Here is a 16,774-nt window from a genome sequence, read left to right on the forward strand (position 1 = left end):
TCCTGTATGAGACAGCCCTAGCATGTATTCAATATGGACGATGGGTGTTAGCGCCGAAGTGGTGACATGTAGAGGTGTACAGAATGCAGGAGGACTATTGTGCCTTGGGAACAGGGTGTGAAGCCTATGCCCAGAGTCGGACACATAAAAAAAAAATATATCAAGTATATAGTGTGGAGAGAGAGAGACAGAGACTAAGCTTCTCTCTCTCTCTCTCTCTCCCCACACACACACACACGCACACACACACACACACACACACACACACATTCCTTTCCTCTTTCCCTCCCCCACTACCATCAACCTCACCATCACAAATCACTCGAAGGGAAAATAGTGGCGGGGTAGTGAGAATTTCCCCAGTGGTTGTTCACTTTGGGGTTGTTGCCCTGTGCGAAAAAGTGTAGATTTATTAACTAAAATGAGAGCGAGTGAGAGATTTACAAGGAGAGTGTATGTGAGGGGTAGGGGAAACCTGAGGATGCGATGCAGGGATGGAGTGGAGAGATATATGAGAGGATGGGGAATGACAGACTGACCAGAAGAGTGAATGTGAGGGCTTGGGGGAATCCTGAGAATAAGATGCAGGAATGGATTTTTTTTTTTAATGCAAGGAAGAAGGAACCAAAGGCCAGGAGCCCGCAAACTGTTCCTTCGAGGAAAAGAACAAAAACTGCAAAAGAGGGCCAAATTCAAGATCCGTTCGTTTCGAGATGCCTGGACGCACTGCTTTTAAAAGAAAGGAGATCGTAGGAAGTAGGAAATACTGACAGAGGGAGACAGTTCCGGAGTTGACCTGTTGCATAAATGAAGAACTGGGGTGTAACGGTTAACTTCTGCATTAAAGAGATGGACAAAAAATGGATGAGAGTTTGTTGCAAGACGGATGCTACGCAGCCGTCGTAGAGGTGGAAGAATGCAAACAGACAGTTCAGAGGAGCAGTGACCATTGAAGTAGCGATAGAACAGAGATAAAGATGCAACAGTGCAGCGAACAGACAGAGGTTGAAGGGAGGCATTAAAAGGAGGAGGAGAGTTAATGAGACGAAAAGCCTTTGACTCCACCCTATTGAGAAGAGCTGTATGTGGGGAGCTTTCCCACCTATGGGAGTTGTACTCCACAGAGGGGCGAATAAAACCCGTGTATAAAGTCAACAACCGTTCAGGGGTAAAGAAGGTATGGAGTTGGCTTAGCATACCTAATTTTTTGGAAGCAGATTTGACAAGAGATGTAATATGTTCTTTCCAAGATAAGTCCTGAGTGAATGAAACCCCAGGCATATTCAAGGATGATGCTCGACTGAGCTGGATATTATTAAACACTAGTGGATACTCCTGTGGAAGATTTTGTCGGGTTGATAGGTGTAAGAACTGAGTCTTTGATGCATTAAAAACAAGATTATTTTTATCCCAGTCAGAGATACAAGCCAAGTCAGACATTAGGTGTGCCATAGCCTCATCCCTTGTTTGTTGAAGTAACTGCTGAGATGGACGTTACAGGAACTGAATGGAAAAATGAAGGGTGGAATCATCAGCATACTAGTGGATAGGGTTAGATGTACAGCTTAGAAGGTCATTGATGAATAAAAGGAAGAGAGTTGGTGATAGGACAGATCCCTGAGTAACACCACTGTACATAGATCTAGAAGAACGATGGCCGTCTACAACAGCAGCTATAGAGCAACCAGAAAGGAAGTTATAGATGAAGGCACAGATAGAAGGATAGAATCCCTAAGAGGGCAGTTTGGAAATAAAAGATTTATGCCAGACTCGATCGAAAGCCTTTGAGATGTCAAGTGCAATGGCAAAGCTTTCGCCAAAGTCCCGAAAGGAGGATGACCAGGAGTTTGAAATGTAGGTGAGAAGACGTCATAACTCATACTGACGACCAGAAAGAAGGTTGTAATAGGTAAGAGGCTCTAAAATATTTCTGTTAAGAATTGACTCAAAAACTTTTGAGACACAGGATGTTAAAGCAGTTGGGCGATAGTTAGAGGGTTTGGATTGGTCACCCTTCTTTGCAACTGGCTGAATGAGAGCAAACTTCCAGCAAGAAGGAAAGATACAAATTGATAGACAAAGGGGAAAGAGTTTACCTAGGCAGGGTGTAAGCACAGAAGCACAGTTCTTGAGGACAACAGGAGGGACTCCATCAGGCCCATATGCCTTGTTAGTACTGATGTCAGTGGTGGCAGAAAATACATCACCTGAAGAAAGTTTAATGTCAGCCATGAGGAAGTCAGACAGAGGAAATGATGGAGGAACAGAACCGGAATTGTGTAAGGTGGAATTGGAAGAGAAAGTCAGAGCAAAGTGATCTGCTTTATCAGTAGAAGAAATAGCTACAGAGCCATCAGAGCAGAAAAGAGGAGTGAGGGATGATGAGATAAAATTGTAAGAGAGGTCTTTGGCAAAATGCCAGAAGAAGCGAGAAGAATTCGAGTTGGAGAATTGAGAGCATTTAATATGGATGAAATTACTTTTAGCAGAGCGAAGAACAGACTTAACACGATTCCGGGCAGAAAAATAAAAAAGATGTGATTCAGGAGTGGGTTGGCTCTGGTACTTTTTATAGGCCCTCTCCTTGTTGCAGACAACATTGGAACAAGCGTCATTAAGCCAAGGCTTTCTGGCATTAGTCAAAGGATATGAGAAAGGAATGTATGCTTCCATGCCCAAGAGAATATTCTCCGTAATGTGCAAGGCACACTCAGATGGCTCCTGGCCATGGATGCAATAATCATTCCATGGAAAATCAAAGAAGTACTGCCTGAGGGCCTCCCAATCCACGGCTCTAAAGTGCCACAATCAACCTTTCTTTGGAGGGTCCACAGGCTGTACCGGAGTGATAGGTCAGGGTAAGGTAGGGTAATCGGAGGAGCCCAATGAAGAAGAAAGATTAACAGTGTAAGCACAATGATTAGTTGTAATGAAGAGATCAAGTATGTTGGAGCCCTCTCGAAGGCAGTCAGGGATATGGGTAGGGTGCTGTACAAGCTGCTCTAAGTCATTAAGGATAGAAAAATGTAGGCTTGTTCACCAAGTGGGTCAACGAAAGCAGAGGAGAGCCAAAGGTGGTGGAGAACATTGAAATCTCCAAAAATAAAGATTTTAGAGAATGGAGAAATGGATAGAATGTGTTCCATCATAGCAGTAATATAGTCAAAGAATTTTTCATGTTCAGTAGAATTAGGGGATAAGTAAACAGTGCAGATATATTTAGTCAGAGAATGACAGGAAAGTCAAGCCAGAGAGTAGAGAATTCAGAAGAATCATGTTCAGGAACACAAGCGCAAGGTAAGTCGTTGTGTACACATACACAACGGCCGGCTTTGGCTTTCAAATGAGTATAGAGAAAGTAGGAGTATACAGAAAAGGGTTTGCTATCAATTGCCTCAGGCAGCTGAGTCTCAGTTAGGAAGAGAAGGTGAGGTTTAGAGAAGGAGAGGTGGTGCTCAACAAAATGAAAGTTAGAGGAAAGGCCGAGAATGTTAGAGACATGAAGAAGAAGTGAGTCAGGTAGTGGTTCCAGGCAGCTCGTTGAGTCTTCACCGAGAGAGGGGCGGATGTTGGGAGCAGTTATGGTGTCCCCCTCCCTGGGGACTCCAAGGCTTGGTTATTAGTCGCCATTTTTCTTTCAGATTTTGAAAAGGACGTGTAATGTGTACTGTGCATGTAGTTTGCTGTTGACAGTTACAGAAACTTGTATTGGAAAGCATGCTGGCCTACTCTAGGTGTTGCTGAAACACAAAAAGTTCAGCAAAGGGGGATGGTCAGGAACTAGTCCTGAGGGCTGATGAAACGGGAGCTCCACCACCAGTGGTGGGCAGTGTAAACCAAGAAGGACCTTGCGCAAGTGCAATGCGCAATCCACAGTTCACTACCTTGCGCAAGCGCAAGTGCGCAATCTGACAAATATTTAGCTTACGCAATGTCGCAAAGCGCAAGCATAAACCATTTGCATATATTTGTGGGAATTACTGTAAAATATTGAGATATTTAAATAAATTAGCATACTTACTTTTATTTATTATTATTCTCTCTGTCTATCTATTGCCACACGCTTTAATCCCGTAAGGGGTGGCCACTGGCCACAAACAAGCAACAAATCGCCTCCATGTCACCCTGTACCCCGCCATTTCACTGCCCTGCTCCCAGCTCACACCCCGTTCTCTCACATACTTCTCCACTTCATCCCTCCATCTCATCCTTGGCCTCCACCTCACTCACATACACTCTCCTCGTTAGTCTCTCACTCTCCATCCTCTCCATATGACCAAACCACCTAAATGTGTTTCTCCTAACGCTTCCTATCACATCCACATCCACACCACAACACTCCTTCACTTCCTTATTTGTCAGTCTGTCTCTCCATGTAACTCGGACTCCACATGCTCCTCTCTAATAACTCATTTATTACCACAGCTCTCACTCTTGACTTCTGTCCCTCCAACAAGGTCAAAGCTTCACTTCCGTACATTAGAGCTGGTATCACAATACTGTCATGTAGTAACTCTTTCACTCGTGAAGTTCAGAGGAGTGAGCAGGCTAAGGAGCGGAGGGACAGAGAAACAATGGCTGTGATGTTGCCAGTTTTACTTTTATCTGCATTTTCGCAAGACGTTTTATTTAATAATTTAATATAGATATACAATAGCATTTGTAATTCCTTACAGAAATCACTAAAACATATTATTTAAATCAAATATCCACAGCCTAATAAATTATTAGGCTGTGGATATTTGATTTAAATCATAGGTTTTAATGATTTTTGTAAGGAATTGCATATGCTGCTCTTAATAAATAATGTATTATAATTTATTATTATTTACTATTAATAATAATTTAAAAAATATTAAAACACATTATCTCTGCTGAAGCATTTTAAGAAATGCTACTACCCTCCGTCCCTCCCGCCTCCCCCAGAACCCTCGTGACCCTCCTGAGCCTCCCCCATCCCTTGTCCAGACATACGGGAAGCTCCCAAGACCACGTGTCCCTTGGACTGTGCAGTGCACAGTCCAAGAGACAGGTGTTCAAGGCAGGTGCGCAAGCGCAATATTGCGCATGGTCTCGTGCAGTGCACAATGCGCAAACCATATTCACCGGAGCGCAACGGTGCACAATTGCACTTTGCACAAGTGTTTGCGCACCTGCCCAGCACTGTCCACCACTCCAGTCATCAGCTTTCCATAACCTTGGGAGTACTGCCCGGTTCGACTAGTGTTACAGTCTACTTCTCATAGAGTAGAGAGATATATGACAGAGGGGGGGTGGAGAATGGAACTGACTAGGGGGAGTATATGTGTAAGTGGAAAGGGAGACCAAAAATGAGAGGGATGGAAAGATGAGTGGTGAGATACACATATATGAGAGAGGATGGTGATTCAGAGACTGATTGGAAAAGCTACTACTACTACTACGAGTACTGCATCTCATCCTCAGGTTTCCCCCAAACCCTCACATTCACTCTTCTGGTCAGTCTGTCATTCATCATCCTCCCATATATCTCTCCACTCCATCCCTGCATCGCATCCTCAGGTTTCCTCTACCCCTCACACACACTCTCCTTGTCAATCTCTCACTCGTTCTCAATTTAGTTAATAAATCTACACTTTTTCTCACATGGGAACAATCGCAAAGTGAACAAACAGCGGGGAAATTCTCACTACCCCGCCGCAATTTTCCTTTCGAGTGATTTGTGATGGTGAGGTTGGTGGTAGTGGGGGAGGAAAGAGGAAGGGAATGTGTATGTGGAGGGAGAGAGAGAGAGCGAGAGAGAGAGCTTTGTCTCTCTCTCTCTCTCTCTCTCTCTCTCTCCACACTATATACTTGTATGGTCATATACATCCATCCACCCATACATACATACATACACACAGATAGTCATAGATAAATAATTGATAATAAATAGATAGATAGATAATAGATTGATAGCTAGATAGATAATTATTTTGATTTTACATCTGAAGAGGGTTTGAGACAATAACTGCTTCTCCATAATTAAGCACAATTTCTATATGTGGTTACAGTTACATAATTTGAAAAACAAATTGCATTATAAACAATATGTAATGGAATTCCATCGTAGTTACAGACAGAAATGTCTATCTATCTATCTATTGCCAGACGCCTCAATCCCGTTCGGGGTGGCCACAAACAAATCGCCTCCACGTCGCCCTGTCCCCCGCCATTTCACTGCCCCGCTCCCAATTCACACACCCCTCTCTCATATACCTCTCCACCCCATCCCTCCATCTCATCCTCGGCCTCCCCCTCCCTCTTTCCCCCTCCACCTCACTCACATACACTCTCTTCGTCGGTCTTTCACACTCCATCCTCTCCACATGGCCAAACCACCTCAGTATATTCCTCCTAACGCTTCCTATCACATCCACATCCACACCACAACGCTCCTTTATATCCTCATTTATCAGCCTGTCTCTCCATGTGACTCCACAGGCTCCTCTTAAATAACTCATTTCCACTGCTCTCACTCTTGACATGTGTCCTTCAAGCAACGTCCAAGCTTCACTTCCATACGTTAGAGTTGGTATCACAATACTGTCATGTAGTAACTTTTTCACTTCCATGCTCACCTTCCTGCTTCTTATCATTGCTTTCAAGGAACCAGCAACCTCTCTTCCCTGCTGTACCCTTTCAAGCACTTCACCCTCCAAAACTCCATCCTTACTCATCACACTACCCAAGTACTTAAATGTACTCACATTTTTCCATTTCCTCACCATCCAACCTCGCTGTACATTCACTGACTTCACCTCTCTCAAAGACCATCACTTTACTCTTTCCTACATTCACCTTTAGATTCCGTTTCTTACACACTCTCCCAGACTCATCCACCAAGCTTTGGAGCTCTCCTTCGTCTTCACTTAACAACACAGTATCATCTGCAAACAACAGTACAGGGAGTTTCCAAACACTATCCTCTCTCACCAGGGCCACTCCAACATCCACTACCCTACCTTGTACCTCTTTTATTACCCCATCCATGTACAGATTGAACAACCATGGAGACATGACACATCCTTGTTTCAACCCAACCTTCATAGAGAAAAATTCATTCAGTTCACCATCCACACGCACTGCAGCCTTAGCACCATCATACATACTCATCACAGGATTCAACAACTTCCCATCTACTCCATATATCCTTAATACTTTCCACAATCCTTGTCCATCCACCCTGTCATATGCTTTCTCCAAAAATGTAATTCACCTGAATGGTTTGACCACAATTGTTCTGGAGTAACAGAACATACAATAATAGCCTATAACACTTATACGAGGACCACAACTAAAGAAGCCTTTAACTATTATAAAAATATCAGAAACCTTGCCAAAACTATTATCAATCTTTCTAAATCAAACTTTCTTCACAGACAAGCTAACAAAATACTAAACAACCCACTCGACAATATAATATTCTGGTCTACCCTTCATTCATTCATTCATTGCCAGACGCCATGTATCCCAGATGAGGTGGCCAATGGCTTAGAGTTAATTGTTTTACAGGGAGGGGCACTAATCCTCCACCAACCCCACTTGACACGTAGGGATGCCAACAGCATCTGGTGTTCCCAGGCGGTCACCCATCCAAGTACTAACCAGACCCAACGTTGCTTAACTTCCCTGATCGGACGGGAAGCGGTGTACTCAACGTGGTATGGCCGTTGGCATCTAACTTCAATACCACCACTTCCTTTCCACCGTTACAGTCCCTCAATGAAAATCTAATAAGTGACCCACGTGGAGAAACCAACCTTCTTGTTGATATTTTATCAACCATCTGAAACCTAAATACAGAAAATGACAATATTCCTGTACCTGACTTTGATTCCCCTCAAATATCCCCTCTCAAGATCCACACAAGATACATACAAGCTGCATTAAAGAATCTCTCAGTATATTAAGCCACTGGTCCAGATAAAATTCCTTCTATAGTACCTAAAAATTGTTCTCCAGTGGTGGCTCCTGTGTTGGCAAGTTTATTCCGCTTATGCATCTGTACCTCAAGTTTTCCAGCCTCTTGGAAAGAAGCAAATATCTATCCTGTTCCTAAGAAGGGGGCCACTACTGGTCGATTAAACTATAGACCAATCGCTATAACTTCCTTTCTTGCCAAAGATTTTGAGACACTAATAAACACATAGTCAAGCACCTAGAAATAAAAACATTAATCATCGATCGGCAGTATGGATTTAGACAAGAACGTTCAATTGCAGACATTCTTTGCCTTCTTCCCATTAGATTAACAAAACTATAGATTAACCTAGTGAAACACACACAATAGCACTTGATATTTCAAAAGCATTTGACAGAGTGTGGCACCGGGCCTTATTGTCTAAGATGTCACACTATGGCCTTGCATCACTGGTTCCTCTAATATCTTACCTTCATAATAGAAAAATACTGGTCATAGTGGATGAAATTTATTCCCAATGTCAATCCATATTTGCGGGAGTACCTCAGGGATCAGTTTTGGCCCCAACTCTCTTTCTCATTTATATAATTTACCTCCTATCTGTCACTCACAACCCAATACACTCTTATGCTGATGACTCGACACTTCATAGTTCTTTCACATTTAGTACCTCCTTTACAGAATCTGATAATATAAATTCCCAAATAAACACAGCAATTTCTCTGAACAAGGACCTTTCTAAAATTAATCAGTGGGGACAAACGAATCTATCCATCTATCTATCTATAGCCAGACGCCCTAATCCCGCAACGGGTGGCCGCAGACAAAACGCCTCCAAGTCGCTCTGTCACCCACCATTTGACTACCCTCCCCTCAACTCACCCCCCGCTCCCTCACAATACCTCTCACCTCCTGTTAGGACTGCATATTATAATTACATATCATAATAGATATATAGATATATAGATAGATAGACAGAGCACCAGGCAAGCCTGGGAACGGGAAATGATTTTGCAAGTGTAACTGAGGAATGTTGACAACACACAGGAAGCAGTAAGTCAGGGGATGATATAGGTAGTGTGTCAGCGAGATAGCATACGAACAATGCCTAGTGACCATACACACACATACACACATACTCACACACAGGCTTCTAGAACATTCCAACAACAGTGTAACACACGTGACACGACCCCTGCTACACCAGAATTTTGGAAGCAGAGCTCAGAAGGAGGCTAGCTATAGAACCGACAGGTAGTGGAGAGAGTGAACAAGAAGAGAGGTCCAACTAGACTTACTTAGTGTATTCAGTCTCTGTAATACATACACTGCTCAACTTAAGATTTTCTCTGAAGATAATAAATCAAGATAAACTCCCTGTATTCATCACTAACTCCTACTACAAGAATCGAGAGTCACATTTGGTTGGCAGCGAACGTACGGACCTCGTCTTCGAATCAACAGTGAATTTCTACAAAAGCAGGCGAGACTCTACAAGATTAACTTCAGTTCTACAGTGAATTCCTACAAAATACAGCCTACAAGTCTACAAAACAACTCTATAATCTTCACGTAACTTCAAGCAGCAGCAAGAAGAATAAAAAACAAAGTAAGTAAAGAAAAAGAAATACCAAAGCAACAAGCACACAAAACCCTAACACTCTCTCCCGCCTACCTCCATCGTTGATGCAGAGGTCAAGACACACAGCAAAACATCAGAGCCACATTTATAACGCATCTTACTCACCTTTCTTCACCCAGGTTACGCATCGCTACTCAGTTACTCACCACAGCTACCAGTGTGGGAAGCCGACGTCACCATGTGCTGAGATGACATCACCAAGCGAGTTTGCTGACAAAAGGCCACTCCAAACAACGTGTGACTGACACCAGGCACTTCTCAACCACTACTCATTACTCATTATTCACATAGCTCCTACTCATACTCATTTATTTCTACAGTATTGAGTTGGAAATTCGACGTTCTATGCTGAGGTTTGCCTGTGACAGCTGTTAACCACCATAAGCACCAGGCTATGGAATTTCCTGAGTAATATCGTCGATCAACACAGCCCTAGAATTATCAAGAGATCTTCAATCAATCCTGCATTTTTCTTCCGAGATCGACAGTTGCATCAACACGCCTCTCCGATCTGTATCAAGTGGGTGAAATTATACTTACTCATTTCTTCTCAGTGCTAAAATTAGGTATATTCAACTCCTTTACTTATTTCTATATATACTCTTATACACTCACTATCTATCATTTATTACAACTCATTTACTCATCTATTTAGTTAGGACATAAAACAAAAGGCGCATTTCATAACACCATATCTTAATGACAGGGATATTTTCGCCACCACTCACGTTAATACCAGATGAAAAACAATTAGCTCCAACAACAGATTCACAATTAGGAGAGCACCAAGGCAACACACCCATTGTACAAAACTCAACACAAACTAAAGATCAAGAAACAAATACGTCAGTTCCAGATGATGAGTGGGAAACCCCCTCTGACGTAGCAAGTGAGGACTTTGTCGCTGACTTGCACACGTATGCCAATATACTTAACAGGGTTCACTGTTCAGGCCGAACCTATTCCACCATTCCCTCACACAACGATAAACAAGTCCAAGTTAAATTAACAGAGCAAACAGTGAAAATGAATAACAAAACAAATACCGCGGATCAAACTTCCCCACCTCATGTTTATGTTTACCATGAAGATAAAACTGCCCCAAAATTCTCTGGCACAGAAAAAGATCGTATTGACGTCATTTCGTTGGTCAGTCAGTGCGAACAAATGTTCATCAAGCGTCACATCTCAGTCAGTGCGAACAAATGTTCATCAAGCGTCACATCTCAGTCAGTGCGAACAAATGTTCATCAAGCGTCACATCCTCGATGAACAAGAGAAATTTGCCATTTTTTTCATCTTGCATAAACCAGGAAACATGTCCAGCAAGCAATTTATTGAAATCAGATAAGCTCCTCAAGGCTAGGACATATGATGAATTTAAAACTGAATTTTAAAAGAAATTTTCTGGAGGTCTGAACTTCTTGCCAGGTATAATTCCAAAATTACATAAGATTGTAGATCTTGTAAGGGAGCACACTACAAACCATGTGCTCAGTGAAATTACTGCTGATGTCTCCACAATCAAAAGAACATTGTTAGTTACTTTGGAAAACTCAAATTGGATAACAGATGATGGAAAGATGTCCCCAGACCTCGTTGTGGACATCACTGGTTATGTAGCTGCCTTGTGTAAATTACCTGATAGGACTCTTAAGATCGCCAAGACGATCGCGTACACCCCAGGCATGTGCTAACTAGACTTAATGAATGAGGTAGAGATGCAGTGCAGTAAAGCAGGTATGGTCAACACACCTGCACATTCTAGTAGAATGAGAGTACCTGAGACAGTATCAGCAGTGAAAACATCTACACCAACCCCAAACAGAGAACAAAATCGATCGTGACCTGAAAGCAGGCAGAGCAAACAACTAAACGTGACGAGGGTTCGATCACAAACACCAGGCTACAGGCAGTTTCATAAGTTTACGCACAGCCCGAGCAGATCTCGAGCAACATACAACACTACATATGGGAAGTCATCTCTTAGGTCACAGTCAAGAGATAGGTCCATTCTATGTCATTATTGTGCAAAACCAGGACACACAAGGTATGAATGCTTTATCAAACAGACAAAACACACAAGGATTAGGTCCTTACTGTAGGCATCATAGATGTCAAGGGCACTGGACCAGTAACTGCAAAACAGTAGAAAAAATTGTGTCTATGTTCAAATCGGGGGAAGACCAAATCATGACAAAAAACGAACAAATGTAAAGAAAAGCAAGTCTAAAATTCACATAGGAGGCATGTTGGGAAATGAGTGTATCTTGATACCAGCTGTATGTGAGGATCAAAACGTTTACTTATTTTTAGACACAGGCTCTCCAGTGAACTTAATAACACAAGAAGAAATAAATAGAATTCTTAAAAATAAGAAGAAAGTAACTCTTCTGGAAGAAGCTGATTTAGATTTATATACGGTAGATGGAAAAAAAATTACAGTAAAAGGTATGATAAGGTTAAATATCAGTTTCACACAGACTACAAGATCATTCTCTGCATTTTTCTATATCGTTGAAAACTTAACAATTAAAGCTCATATGTTACTGGGCTTAAGATCCATGAGAGCAGAGAACATAACTTTACTCCCACAAATGAATGGAATAGACTTTGACAAAGAATTCATAGAGGAAATACCATCAGAACCCTCACCGATTAGTAAAAGAGAACCAAAAAGAATTGGTAATAATAAAAGCTTAAACAAACATACACAAACAGATGAGTGTATAGATCCACTCCCACCACCAGCCCCAGCCTCCAGAATTAGAGACCCAGATAACAGTGCTGATTTATCAGTTTTTCCCGCCCATCTCACCAATGATTTAGTTATACCACCTAATTCCTACATGAAAGTTACCATAAAGAGCAAATTACGGAATAGTACTGTTCTTGTCTTAGAAGAATTATGTAAAGGGATTGTCAGTAGAAAACGCATTATGTCAGATGAACGACGAAGGGCAAACTCAGATATTCATAATTAATCACATGAATGGGGAAGTTCAGTTGAAAAAGGGGACTTGCATAGTTAATATTGAAAAATGTCCCGCCCCTGTGAAGGAAATAGTTATAGCTGGAGTGACAAGTGAGATAAAATCTACGGATAGAGAAAGCATAAAAGAGAATTTAATTCACTCAGGTGAATTTGATGAAGAAAATGATTTGTTAACCCTGCTGGAAACACACAGGGACACCGTAGCATTACCCGGAGAACAATTAGGGTGTACTAACCTGATTAATCACAAGATTAATGTGCACCCAGAAACACCACCAATTTTCGTACCAGCCTACCGCATCCCACACTCCCAACGTACACTTGCAAATCAGTATGTCGATGAAATGTTAAAACTTAGAATTATTGAACCTTCAGTCTCCCCGTGGAATGCCCCATTATTCTTCGTGCTCAAACGAAATGGAGAAATGCGTGCGGTAGTAGATTACTGTAAACTAAACAATCACACAATCCCAGACCGATTTCCCATGCCATTCCTAAGCGACATTCTACAGAATATTGGACCGGAGAATAATATATTCTCAACAATCGATCTACTAAATGGCTATTATCAAATACCGGTTGCAGAGGAGTCACGTAAATATCCTGCCTTTTCCACAAATAGAGGCCACTACCAATATACAAGGATGCCGATGGGACTGAGGACAGCCCCAGGCACATTCCAGCGTCTTATGAATTACGTATTGTCCGGAATTTTAGGACAAGGAATATTTGTTTATCTTGACGATATTATAATCGCAACGAAAAATATTACGGATCATCTCAAGAAATTAGACTTACTCTTACAAAAGCTTAGTGATGCTGGTTTAAAATTTAAGCTTTCTAAATGCAAATTTTGCTTTCAGGAAATAAATTTCTTAGGCCACAAATTAAGTTCTAATGGTATTCAGACCACTGATGACAAAATACAGGCAGTGAGAGATTTTCCTGAACCCACTACGACTGACGAAGTTAGACAATTTTTAGGTCTAGCTGGGTACTATTAAGTCATTCGTACCACAATTCTCTCATATAGCCTTTCCTCTATTCCAACTACTAAAAAAAAAATGCTATATTCCAATGGGAAGAAGAACAAAAAAAGGGCATTTAACAATCTACAAATTTAACAAATGCACCTTGTTTAGCATATCCGGATTACACAAATTCATTTCTTATTTGTACAGACGCATCAGTTAAAGGATTAGGGGCTGTACTGATGCAGGAAGATAAAAGATGAAAGAATCAACCAAATGCATTTGCCAGCAGACAAACAAAAGGTGCAGAGAAAAATGGTTGCACTACAGACTTAGAGGCACTTGCAGTGGTTTTTGCATTACAAAAGTTTCGAGATTTGGTATATGGTTACGAAATCCACTTATTCACAGATCATAAACCACTAGTGGGTATGTTTAAAGAATAACTCCTTTCTGGGAGGAGAGCAAGATGGAAATGTACAGTTGAAAACTATAATGTACAAAATCATTATATGCAAGGTAAAATGAACATAGTAGCTGACGCATTATCTAGGAACCTGAACACAATTCAGGTCGCGGCATTAGATCTCAAAGGAAATATCCCAAACCACGATGATATCGCAAAAGCTCAAAGACTTGACCCAATATGGTCTAAAGTTATATACAAGTTAGAAAGTGGAGATGACATACAATTACCCAAACTACATGTACCACTCGAACAATTCACAATGGTCAATAATACATTATACATGATTAACCCGAAACAACAAAACGCCAAAGAAATACTAACCAGTTGGTAGTACCTAATGAGATGATACCCCAAGTATTACGAACGATACACGATAGCCCACATGCAGGACATCCTGGAAAGGATAAGACATTCAAACAAGCCCAGCTGTTATATTACTGGCCTTCATTACGAAAAGATATAAACAATCATATAGACAGATGCGAATCATGTGCAAAACACAAAGGATACCCAATCACACCAGCACTGATGGGTAATTACCTTGTACCACATCAACCATGGGACGTTGTCGCTGTTGATTTACTCAAGATGCCATTATCATACAATAATAACCTATACCTATTCGTAGCAACGGATCATTTTTCCCGTTATGTCATTTTAGCTCCAATTAAAGATAAAACAGCAGAGACAGTAGCAAAGGCAATAACAGATAATGTAATATGTCGCTTTACTACCCCAAAGGTACTAATAAGTGATAATGGAGGAGAATTTAATTCTGATATCTTACAAGAAATATGTAAATAATACATCAAAAAGGTTAACGTTTTAGCCTATCACCCAGCATCTAATGGGTTAGTAGAGAGACAAAACAAAAAGGTATTAGATGTGGTACGACACATTCTCAGTGAAAATTATGCAAGCTGGGATGATTGGATTCCCAGAGTAGAAGCCTCAATTAATGGATCTATAAATAAATCCATAGGTGACACACCACATTTCATTATATATGGGACGGATAAAAAACTACCATATGAGCTCCTAGAAGGTGACAGTCTGCTCATATACAATTACGATGATTACTCTAAACTCCGTTTACGTGAATTCCAGGACATACACAAAAGAGTAAAAAAACAATTAACGATGTCCAAGGAAGAAATGACGGAGGCATTTAACAAGAAGGCAAGAGATTCACCTATCAGCTTAGGAGACATTGTTTATGGTATCATTCATACGAGAGACAAATTATCCCCAAAATTTGAGGGCCCATACAGAGTAATTAACATAAAAGCAAACAAAGTTTCAATTAAGTCACTGTCAACTGGCGAAGAGAAACAAGTTCATATTGACCATTTAAAACGAGTATCAATGGAATATCCAATAATTATTCAGCATCGGATGCAACCGAACAGGCGAACGTACCTTAAGAAACCAAGCAAGAAAACAACAATGATTACAAAAAGAAATTAAGGTCATATACCAAACAATCAAACATAAGTGCAACTGTTCCAATAAAATCTACAGTACATCATTTACGAGAATTAAATATCGATTTAAACTCCTTCTATAAATGAAATAACAATCAATCGTAACGCACATCATCACCATCATCGACCACAGCATGACCATATTAGGAAATTAATAGATTTTTTTTCGGTAGGTAGCGATGAAGGAACTTGTGCTATGGATTCTCCTCTACATAGCAAGAGGATATGCGCACTTAGACCCTCAACACATAGTACGACAAGGATGCCTCATAGCTCCAACGGCCACGACTTCAATCGTAAAGGACGTTATGAGTACTGAAATAAGTCTGGATTACTTGTATGAATTACCTTCTTATCTAGAAAATCTCGCGAAACCTATGCGAACCCTGGACTTCATGATAGGAGGCTATGTTTCACAAGCACATAACACAAAGGAAGTGAATGAAATAGTGAAGTTAACGAAATGGAAAATAGAACAGGCAAAGTCAACTATGTTCATCATGATCCAAGATCTCTCATCTTATGGAACGGAGGTATTGAGCGACAGGAACAACATCACACGTACTCGCCAAAAGCGCGGTTTGTTCGACCTGGGTGGCGCAGTTCTCGGGAACATCTTTGGATTGGCTACAGAGGATGACCTTAAAGAAATAAACGACAAATTTAATAAAATAGTTCAGGTACTAACATACCAAGATAAATTCATCACAGGCCATAACTCAGCAATGAAGACAATTGTGAAAAATCTGAAAAAGGCAGAAAACATAGCTCTCGAAAGTGTAGATAAAATAAATGAAATGGAAGGTAACATAAAACTTTTCCGAAATTGTCATCACAGAACATACTGACACGATTCTACTACAATTAGACAACACTAGAGTACGTTACAGGGCACTTATGCAAGGAATTTCGAATGCTGGTGATGGCAAGATCACAGTTGACTTACTCCCAGTTCATGAGCTACGTCAGATAATTAGTCAAGGCATACATAAACATAAATTGAAGCCTTTGTTCCGCAGTAGGGAATTCATGCAATATTATCCATATTTAGAAGCAACACTAACACCAACATCAGTAGTAGTTCATGTACCATGCATAACTGAAGACCTGTTCACAGTATACCAAATACACCCCTTCCCCTCTAAAGATAACAACACTTTGGTCATCATCAACATCAACACAGACACAGAGCTCATCATGGTCTCCAAGAGACGGAACACTGTCACTTTCGCAAGTGAATCAACGATTGAACGAAAGTGCCGCACATCCTT

The 16,774-nt window shown here is 41.0% G+C and overlaps 1 non-coding gene across 1 annotated transcript; it reads right to left on the bottom strand.

Moving 5' to 3' along the window:
• Positions 1-7,577: 7,577 nt before the first annotated feature.
• LOC145407922 (5S ribosomal RNA) lies at positions 7,578-7,696 on the bottom strand. Its single transcript, XR_013898827.1, has one exon. It is a non-coding gene; the product is annotated as a 5S ribosomal RNA (ribosomal RNA).
• Between the last annotated feature and the right edge of the window lie 9,078 nt (positions 7,697-16,774).

This window comes from Coenobita brevimanus, chromosome 74 (assembly GCF_032717465.1).
Source record: "Coenobita brevimanus isolate Jiangsu-jjx chromosome 74, ASM3271746v2, whole genome shotgun sequence".
NCBI lineage: Eukaryota > Metazoa > Arthropoda > Malacostraca > Decapoda > Coenobitidae > Coenobita > Coenobita brevimanus.